Source organism: Nannospalax galili, unplaced genomic scaffold (assembly GCF_000622305.1).
Source record: "Nannospalax galili isolate Female #2095 unplaced genomic scaffold, S.galili_v1.0 scaffold169, whole genome shotgun sequence".
Taxonomy (NCBI): Eukaryota; Metazoa; Chordata; class Mammalia; order Rodentia; family Spalacidae; genus Nannospalax; species Nannospalax galili.
In genome coordinates, this window is record NW_008360327.1 from 5,729,053 (window position 1) to 5,740,502 (window position 11,450).

Genomic DNA, 11,450 nt, shown 5'->3' on the forward strand with positions numbered 1-11,450 from the left:
CATGGCTCCAAAGACACTTGCCACCAAGCCAGGTGACCTGAGTTTGATCCCTGGGAGCCACATGGTGGTAGACAGAACAGGACTCTGAGTTCCACATGCATGCCACATGCACATACAGACATGCAGACATACACACACACTAAAAAAAAGAATGAATGCAAAACAAATACTGAAATAGATTTTTCACTTTTAAATTCTTGTAAAATTAAACAGTACATTAAGTATGATTACATCAAATTTCTTCGTGTTTTCTATTAAAAATAGAGTTAAATTTTTACAAAATTAGAAGGCCAGTGGTTGATTCAGGACAAATTATGGTAGTTTGAATATATGTCCATGAGGTTTCTAAACCTGTCTAAAACTCTGCTCTCTCTAGCCTCTGCCATGAAACCCTGTGGTACCATCCAATGGAGTATACCTGAGTTATTGCCTCACTCCTTTCTATTAAGCTGGGATATATGACACTTTGCTGATTAGTGTCATGTGGGCATAATTGTCAGCTTGTGTACTGAGTGAATTATCAATATCTTTCATATATTTCTGCTTACTCACATTTCTTTCATTTGCCAAGAAAACAGAACAGGAACAGTCACTGGACCAAGAATGGTGAAAAGACTCATGGAAAACACCCAGAGCCACTTCCAGGCTGGAACCAAGGAAGAAAGAGTTCCACACAACTTGTTGACTTGAAAGTAAGAAAAATATAGAAACCTGATATAAGGACCTGAATTTTGAAACACTTTCTATTCAAGGCATAAATGCAGAACTAGTTGACTCACGTACTAGGCCATTGGTTTTCTGTCTTCTGTTCCAAGGGCTTCTTTGTTAAGTAAAAATATGTTACCTTTAAGAAATCCATTTAGCTCTACATAATGTTTTTTTAAGGTGCATGCAATCCCTCCAAAAATATGAGCTCACTAAACTTATTGTTGAGTGCTGATGCATTTTCCACATGAACAAAATCTGTCAAGTGCAAAGTGTGCTGAGAATAACAAAGAATACTGTGTTGAACTAAAAGTGAATATTTCTGCATTCTTTTAAGCAAAAGATGCCTGTGTATATTCTGGTTAGTTCGCCTATTTACTTTGTTACTTGGGGTCTAAATAAGGTGTCAAATCTCCCCAATAATGTTCTTAAAATACTATGTGTCTTATGTTGTGATATTGTTAACATCCTATCTTGGGGACAAGAAATGGAAAGGTGTGACTTAATAGTGACGTGCTTGTGTGTCAAGTTGACAAGGGGTCAATTGTGCTGGATAGCTTTAGTGTCAACTTGACACACCTGGGTTAAGAGAGCCTCAGTTGGGGAATTTGCTCCATTGGACTGGCCTGTGGCCGTGTCTGTGGGGTATTTTCTTGATTGTTGAGTGATGTGGGAGGGCCCAGCCCACTGTGGGTGGTGCCACCCTTGGGCAGGTGGTCCTTTATTGTATAAGAAAGAAGGTTGAGCACAGATGAGGGAGCAAACCTGTAAGCAGCATTCCTCCATGCCCTGTGTATCAGCTCCTGCCTCCAGGTTCCTGCCCTGAGTTCCTACTTGGACTCCCTGATGAACTGTGACCCAGGGAGACATAAGCTAAAGAAACCCTTTCCTCCCCAAGTTGGCATTGGTCAGTGTACTTTGTCACAGCAATGAAGAAATAAACTAGAACACTGTGTATTCATTATTCTTCATAATTATCATCTCTAAATGTAGTGTCACTTGGGAATTATTTACTTCAATAAAATTATTGGTAATTAAAACATTCCTGAAAATGTATGAAATGTTCCAATTTGTACATTTAGAAAGAAAATTTAATATTTTTTGTTTTGTGTAAGAGTGTATTGCCTGCGTGTAAATAAGTACACCTATGTCATGCAATGTCCACAGAGGTCAGAAGAGAGCATCAGTTTCCCCTAGGACAGAATTATGGGCAGTTGTTAGCTGCCACATAGGTGCTGGGAACTGAACCCAGGTCCTCTGCAAGAGCATTCAGTACTCTTAACTACTGAACCATCTCTCCAGCCCAACATTTAGGAAAATTTTAAAATACTTTATGTACCTCAGAGCTGTACAACTGCAGTGATTCCACACCTATTATCTCAGGTGAGTTCCTCTGAACAGATTATATTCTATAATCGTTTTCAAGTATCAAATTTTTATTGATAGATATAAATACGTAAAATCAGAGCCTGAACAAGACTTGATAAATTAAATAGACTTAATTTCAGTACTTTAAATAAAAGAGACCAATTCAAATTTTCATCAGCATTAATCATCTCTCAAAACCAATCAATTCTATGCAAGTAAGCCATAACACTTATGCACTTGCCTAGACACAACAGTATTAAAACACAGTACATAAAACCCATTTCTACTAGAAGTAGAAATGCAGTCAATATGCTTATTACATCAGCAACCATCAACTATAGTTAAGAATTTTTTCTGTACAGTCAATTATTTAATCAAATACTAAAACAATCAAAAGTTCAAATGTTACTAAACAAACTACATTTCCACAGTACTCAGTGTTGCCATTTATTCTTCTAGCTTTAAACAGTCTATGACAATAGACAGAAAAGAGGATCTTGCAATAGACTGCCTTGATCAAGAATTTATTAAGTAAAAATTGAAAATTTTCTCATGTACTATCTAAACATTGAAGATACTCCTAAAATATTTGGTGGAAGAATATGATTATAGCATTGCAGTAAAGAAAATGTATATGGAAAGAAATTCTGGAGCTGGAGAGACAGCTCAGTGGCTTAGAGTACCGGTGCTTTTGCAGAAGACCTGGGTTTGGGTCCCAGCACCCACATGGCAGCTAACAACTGCCTGTAATTTCAGTTCCAGGGAATATGACACCCTCTTCTGGCCTCCACGGGCATTGCATAACACAGGTGCACCTACGTATATGCAGAAAATACAGTCATACACATAAAAAAAATAAATAAAGTATTTTAAAAGTCCTTACTGATGTGTTTTTGCTTTAAATATTGTAAAATCAATCCCTTATATGTAAGTATATATCCTGATATAACACCAGGAGGCAGGAAAATTGAAAGAAAACATGGAGGTAAAGGAAAAGAAGGAACTCAAAAGGGGGGGTAGTAGGGAACAGATGTTGGGGGGCAGGAGTGGAAGTGTTTGGCTGGGAGGGGAGGAGGGAGGGACTTGCTGAGGCCATGGTAGGGGCAGAGGGAGCTCAGTAGAGGGCGGGATGGCAAGAGGCAAGGAGGGATGGACAATGACTGACACAGCAAATTATAGCAGTGCACTAGTGACACTTATATCTTGAGGGTAATCAACAGCTATCTAATTGGACTTAAAGTCCTCTCAATAGGAATGAGCTCATGGGTGGCACTGTAAACACAGTGAAATACGCAAGGCTGGAGAGGTCATAGATCCTAGAGAAAGCCCTATCTCTATCATATCCCTAGGCAAAGGATATTTCTTACCATATGCTAAATATAGATCTTTATATTTACAAACAAGTATACCAAACACCACTCATCAAAGAAGCTTCTTTTTGCAACAGATGGCGGCTATTGCAGAATCTCACAACTAGTCAGACACAGAGAATATATGTCTGAGAGATGCTCAGTCCTAAGTGACATAACTACAGTGAATCCCCTACACTTAAGACTCATGGAAAAGCAGAAAAAGAGAAAACTAGCATCCTTCACTCTCACCAGTGAATCTTCCTTATACAACGGAGTGTGATGCACACAAAAGGCTGTACTGGCCAGCTTTTAAAGAATAAGAGACTGCAGAGTATGTGTCCCTGGAAGGGACTCCTATATCAATCCCCCCCACCCCCGTGGCCTAGGGACAATTGCGGTAGAGGAGGGCAGAAAGATTGCAAGGGCCAGGCTTGGTCCATGAACACAGGAAAGCAGAGGCTTCCAGGCCACTGGAAGCTTGCATATGTGAACTTGTAGCAACGGTGGCGCTGAGCACAGGACCCGTACCAACTCAATCAGATGAGAGCCCAGAGTGGAGCAAGGGAAATGAGGGGTGGGTCAGCCCTAATCTGGGAACTATTAGAAACTGATTACTACTGGGTGAGGGAGAGCATGGATACCAATGATCTTTAGAAAGGCTGGCTCAACTCCAGTGGATGGATTTGCACTGAAGAACATCTGGGTATAGGTGTTTGACTGGAAAGCATTTAAAAATATGTATGGCAGAATACATGAGGTCTGGTGGAGGGAGTATATATGGGGGAGGGGGTCTGAATGTGATTAAGAACTGTTGTTTGAAATGTACAAAAGCTCAATAAAAAATTTTTTAAATATTGTAAAACCATTATAGTGAAATGTTACAGTGATTAGGTCAAATGATGTTATGTAATAGCAACAATGTGTTTTGCACATTTTAAGGCTTTGGCTGTTTCCTTAATCAGCTTCTTCTCCTCATTCTTCTTATTCAGCAGTTTCTAGCCAGGTTAGCCCCTGACTCACCTGGGACAAGCCTTGCCTTTTGCCAAAAATTGTTGACTTGTTTTCTTTCCACATCAAGAAAGCCCAGGCTGGAGAGATGGCTCAGCAGTTAAGAGCACTGGGTGCTCTTGCAGAGGACCTGGGTTCAGTTCCCAGCACCCACATGGCAGCTAACAACTGTCTGTAACTCCAGTTCCAGGAAATCCAACACCCTCTTCTGACCTCTGGAGACACTGCACAACACAGGTGCACTTATATACATGCAGGCAATGCACTCCTACACATAAAATAAAAATTAAAAAAAGAAATCTTACTTTCTGTCAATTGTCACATCATAGAAGTCAACAAGAAAGTCAAGTAACTTCTTTGGGACGTTACTGCTTTGTAAAAGTGTACCTGACCATGATGGCATTTTTGCATTGCTAACTTGAAGCCATTGCTTTTCCTGTTCTAACTGTTCTTAGGATGGAGAAGAGGGAGAATCTAGTTCATCACTAAACAGGCTTATTTCACTAGAAATACACTGTGAGAAGCTGGATGATAAGATGTTCACAGATCCTTTGACTACTTTAAGTTTGGGTCAGATGTTACCTTTAATCTTTTTCTATAGTTTGAGTGATGAATCACCTTAATTTCCTTCAATAATACCTTCTTCTGTTTGAGAAGTGGGAATCAGAAATTCCTTTCTCCACAACTCTCCAACATGTTGACCTTATTCTGATTAATTTCTGGGAGCATTTTCTGAATATTATATTATTTTCAATCTTGTAATTCAGCTATTGCTGACGACAAAGTGAGAAGAGAGACATGGGTGCCATTCTCCAGGGGTTGAGATACTTCTGAAATGCTCACTGGTTCTGGAATGAGGCAATGAGCTGCAAACTCTGATAAATGATTTTTACCAAGCGGATGTCAACCGCCAGTTTGGAGCACTGACGCGACACATTTAGGAAAGTCTGTGTGAAGTTGCCACTTTGGGCTATCCTTTCATGCTTTAGTAAACTGATCGAAGACCTTGCTTTTTTCTTTATCTTCATCATTTCTATCTTGTGACAGGATGATCACTTTGTGTTTGAGTTCTCATTTCTCTAATGCCAGTAACAGCCTCACTTGTAATCCCACTGTTCAGATATCCCTTCCCAGCAGTTTCAGTTTAAGCACTTCTTTCTTTATGGTAGTTTCTTTTACTAGGCTTGATAGGATTTTTGTGGTGAAAAGATAGATCAGTTTTGAGACCATGCTGGTGTCTGTCCCAGAAGTGGTGTCTGAGTGCATGGTGGTGGTACATTAGGAGGAATCATAGTTATCTGAGGCTAAAGCTTTGGCACTTGAATTTTATTCATTAGGGACAACTGAGCAAGCCTCAAGCTAATCTGGCTTTTCATAAACTTGTCTTCCATCTCTCCAAATTTCCACTATATAAGACCTGTGTTCCTTATGACTAGTAAAGAGCTGATTCAAATGATAAGTTTCCATGGGAGATAAAAATCGATCCTGTGTAACTCCCCAGATCAGTATCTATTGTGTTACCTGGCATTTGTTCAATCGTATCAATAAGTCCTCTAACTGAGTTCCTATTCATTTTCATCCTAGGTGGCATAAACAACCCCTAAAGAAAGAAGTCACTTCTCATTCCCTGAGCCACAGAAGCAGAAATAAATGATCCTAGATCTTTCACTACATCTTGACAGAATTGATTGGTTGCCTTTGGTCAATTACCAAGAAAATGTGCAAGAAACTCAATGGTGTCCTTGTAACTCTATGGTACCTTGCAACAGGGAACACATCTTTCCTGGAAAATCTTTACTTAACTTTAAGGAACACATTCTGGCAAATTATCCATTAAGGACTTGGCTCATTCAGGATCTAATCTAGTTCCAACTGTTCTCACTATCTGCCAGAGACACTCCCTGAGTCTTATATTTGGACTTCCTTCTTTCCAAAAGTGTTTTAAAGCATGTATGAGTAAGATCAAATTCCCAGTTCTCCATAAATGTGATGTTCCCCAACATCTTGATCTTAGTAGTCCTCTGATCATCCTCTTTAGTGAGGATAGGATTTTCCTGCATATTATATATGTCAACTTTTCTAGTTCAGTTCCCAAATTCATCTCATAATTTGGAGATTAGGAGGTAGTTTAATGTTGTGCCTTCCTTCAGTCTTAAGTGACCCTCTGGTTATAGGCCATCAAAGTTTGGTACATCATGCCAACTTGGTAAGACAAGGGCCCAGAGTGGAGTGAGGGAAATGTGGCAGGCCGGCCCTAGTCTGGGAACTATTGGAAACTGAGTACTCCTGGGGAAAGAACAGTAGGCATTACTTACGATCTCTAGAGAGGCTCACTAGACTTCAGTGGATGAATTTGCACCAAAGGACATTTGGGTACAAATGCTTGACTGGATAGGACTTAATATGTATGGTGGAATTCATAAGGTCTGGTGGGAGGGGTGGGGGAGGAGTCTAAATTTGATTAAGAACTGTCCTATGAAATGTACAAATGCTCAATAAAAATTTTTTGTAACAGTTTGGTGCATCTTCTGCCAGTGAACATAGCTGAGTGGACAGTGAGCTATACTTTAGATCTTTCTTCTAAGACTATCTACAGCAGCAGTATGGTCTCTTCAAAGATGAGCTTAGACCTTACACCTACATTGAGGAACTCAAAGCAAAGCTTGACAGGCTTCTCAAGCGCAGGCTGATTTGGTGTGACTCTTACTTTCCTGAAGATTGCATCATGATGTTCCTCTTCACCTGTGGAGTTGCTGCAGAGCAATCATTTCATCAAGTATTTTCTGTAAGAATCCATTTCTGAGTGGCTTGTCCTGGGTTTTCTCCAGGAACTTGTTGCTCTCAGTGTTGATGTAGTGCTGAATATACCCCTATTTCCTCCTCTGCTTGAAGAAGCACTCAAAGTAGAAACACCCCTTTTTATAATCACTCTTTGGTGGCCCGACAACAAAAACATCTTCAAAAGAGTAATGTTAATGAAAGAGGAGAGGAGGGAAGGGGGTGTCAGAAAGGAAAATCTTCACTGAGAACTCAGCAGCTGTCTGAGTTCTGAATGGCCAAACACATTGTGGAGCATAACCTAGAACTAGAGGCAGTGGATTATCCCACCTGGACTGGTTTGGGGTGTATACGGAGGAAGGCAAACTATTATTTGAGTGAACGTCTAGGGAAAATCTGTTTATCATCTTATACCTATACATGACTGGACATGCATATGATTAAAATTAGATACACTTTGGGAGAACATACACAGTGAATAAAGGCTTGCATAACCCAAGCATAACGATCAAAATAGAAAACTACCAACACCTCACTCCCAGCAGCCAACGCCTCCTTCTCCAGGACCCATAAAAGGAAGTCCCAGGAATAGCCCAGGGCTCTTGGGAAAATCTTGCACAGCATATTTCTTAGAGTATCTCTGCTCTGTACCTCGGCTTGCTCTTTCAATAAAATCTTTTTCTACTATGCTGTTTAAGTGAACTTTCTCAATTCTTCAGAAACCTTCTTTGAATACTTTGTCCAGATAGAAACCACTGGTAACTCTTTTTCCTGTTCTGCAGTCTATCAGCAGTGCTCTCTGAGGCCAAAGCTTTTGCAAAACAAGTTGCAAGGAGCCTTAGTAAGTAGATTTTACAAACTATGCAGAGAAAAGTAAAGCAGAATGAAGCCAGGAATCCAGGATCTAAGCATATGTAGGCAAAGCACAATACAAATTCTACTGGACTATGAACTCCCCCAGAGAAACGAATTTGAGGTTATTTCTCGACTGAGATTATGGATGTTAGGTTAGCCTGGTAGAACGAAAAGTAACTCCTCAAGGCAAAGGGTGAGGAAGACTCATTGAAATAGGATGTGTAACCTGGTAACAACAGACTGAGTTGGTAGATATGCATTGTTTTTGTCCTTATTTTGTAATCCCAGTACTTAAGCCTTATACCATTAAGTCCAGGTTATTTATTTATCTTTGAAAATCTTAAGTAATCTCTTCCCCCATCCTGTTGTACCCTTACAGAAAGAAAGCATGGAAACAAGGAAGAGAGAGAGAGAGAGAGAGAGAGAGAGAGAGAGAGAGAGAGAGAATGAATAGGTAGACTTACAGACTCACCAGTATCTTGCACAGCCACAGTCATAACAGTGGTTTGGCCCAAGTCTCTCCCCGGCTGCATCTGATCAATGAAGGAGACACAAGGCAGTGCATTGGTCCTGTGTGTCTGGCAACTTCTCTAAAGCTGGAATTTAGTATACAAAGAGCATACTAGCCAGGGGCACAGAGATGGAACAGAAAAATACTCCTGAAAATGTGTTTAATTCCTTTCAGATGTCTCCATCAGCTGAGTTTTGGCATGTTCCCCTGTTTTCCATTTAGTACCATTTATGGTCCTATCTTCAAATATGTCTGAGAATAGAGATTTTTAAAATGAACATTGTACATAAATACTCATATAGAGCCATATAGAATACTCAAACATAAACCCACTCATAAAATACAAACATCTATAAAATACAATCAAACATGTTTTAAAGGAAAAGTTGTGGTGACTTTTCATTTACCTTTGATTTTTATGTCTAATCTATTGATGTTTACAGAAGAAAACAACAGTAAATCATTTATGAAAATGCTCAATTTCTCTCTACAGTCAGACATTCTTTCTCATAAATTGTTAAAACCATGCAAATCTCCAGTGATTTTTCTCTGATATGTGTTTAAAGGAAGAAAAAAGCAATCACAGGTCCAAGAGGTCATTTTATTGGGTGTTGGAGGGTGGAATTTGCAAGGAGAATAAGAAAGGGGTCTTTTCAGAAAATCTGTATCTTAACAGTTTCTTAAGACACTCCTCACATGCTTCCTAAAGAACACAAAACGAAAAGAAATGGAAAAAAAACACTAGAGCAACAGCTAGAAACTATAAACAAATTCGTGACAGCTGTAAAAATAGGAATAAATAGATCGATAGATAGATGAATAAATAAATCTTTCTCTTCCTCACAGAGCTTTCCAGAAGTTTCTTTCTTGTGGAGGATTTAGACTGTGCTAGTATTGACTCTCCTAAGACAAGCATCCTGAAACACTCCCTTGCTTATTCACTGAGAAATAAATAGCGCTCTGGGCCTGGAACTTATAAGGTGTTCTTTCTTGGACAAGAAATACTTTGAACTCATTATTTAAACATGAAGTTTTTTCCTTCTGAGCAAATCAATTGGTCCAATTAAAAATTCAAAGAGATAGTGCTACTTACTTAAGAGAAATAACTGTCCTAAAGGATATAAAATATCGTCATTAAAAAAGAACGAGCAGATGACATGCCAGTTCAGTGCTGCACATACATTTCAGAAGGCTGCTTCTTCTGCACCACACTTCCACTATCAAACTAGGCAGCTTACAAACACTTTCCTCATTATAAGCTGCACCTTATGCATCTCTGTTGATAATAAGGTTTGGGTCATTATAGGCTATCATCCATAACATTAAGAGATTACTGTAAAAGCATTATGTCACTAGAAATTTTACAAATTCATATTGAAAATAGAACACTGTGCTACATAAAAATGTCTCATTTTATTGAACTAATAACCTAGGGTTAAATATATTTTTATGTTTTCCTTCATTTTAAAGAAGACTGATAAATGTACATTCTAATAGCAAAATTTTGATCATTATTATGATTAATTCCTTTATAGTCATTCCTACAACTATTATACCAAAAAGTATGGACCTTTTCCAGCTGAAAGCCAGAGTCCCCTCCCCAAATTTCTATTCCCAGTATTGGTAAGAGCATGTTCATTTATTTGCTGTATATTTACTGATTGTGCACATCATCACTTATCATTTTAACCCTATTTTTGATGCATACCTTGATTATTTGTAAAATATAAATTTGTAAAACATAAATTTTGTAAAATATAAATTTCTCCTTTATTGAATTATAAGTTGTGTTCTGGTTTATACTGTACATACACTGATTCGTGAGTTCCTATTCATATTTTTCAAAGTAACATTAGAAGATTTTAATGCATGTCTAAAAAGTTTTGTACTAAATATGTAGGATGCAGAGGTAAGCAATACATGGGTAGACAGCAGGCAATCTGCAGACATTTCCATCATAATAACAAAGTTGCTTATATAGGAAGAGAAGGTTAGGCATGCTACCCCATGGATTTAGAAGGCTGGAATGCATTAAGGGATCTAGCCTCATGCTGAGAGACAAGGGAGGTAATGAAATAGAATGGTCAATTTCTATTATTTTTCTTTGTAATTTATGATTAAAATTTAAATTTATTTTTATTTTATTATATGAGTGTTCTGCCTGTATAAATGTAAGTGCACCATGTGCATGCAATGCCAGTGGAGGCCAGAGGAGAGCATCAGATTCCCCGGAACTGGAGTCACAGTTGGTTATTAGCCACCATGTCGGTGCTGGGAACCAAATCCAGGTCCTCTGCAAGAGCAGCCAGTGGTCTTAACGAATGAACCATCTCTTCAGGCCCTGTTATTTATGATTTTTAATTTTTAATTTAATTTAATGTGTATGAGTGTTATGCCTGCATGTATGTATATGCACCTGTGTTGTACAGTGACTGTGGAGGCCAGAAGAGGATGTCAGATTACTTGGAAATGGAGTTACAGAAGGTTGTTAGCTACCATGTGCTACTGAGATTCAAATGCGGGTCTTCTGCAAGAGCAACCAGTGCTCTTAACCCCTGAGCCATCTCTCCAGTCCCATTTATGATTTTTAAATGCTATTCATCTGTTAAGAATATGATATGTCTAAAACTTGTAGTGCTAATTACTCTTGCTTTTACTTCTCCTTCATATCTCCTATTTATGATTCAAAGATTTTCTTTTCCTCCTCGAGATAAGAGTTATACAATTTGGGAGTCCTTTAGATAGACCCACTGAAGGGGTACTCCAATTCCCTCACTGTGCGTCCCTGTTCAGCATGGAAGAAGCCAGAACAGTCTGCATCCCTGATTCCCTATTGGCAATTTGGGTAACCTCTTCAGAGGATGGTGTGATAA

General features: G+C 38.8%; 1 pseudogene; it reads right to left on the reverse strand.

The window, feature by feature from the left end:
- Positions 1-4,734: 4,734 nt before the first annotated feature.
- Positions 4,735-8,599, reverse strand: LOC103727871 (annotated as a pseudogene).
- Between the last annotated feature and the right edge of the window lie 2,851 nt (positions 8,600-11,450).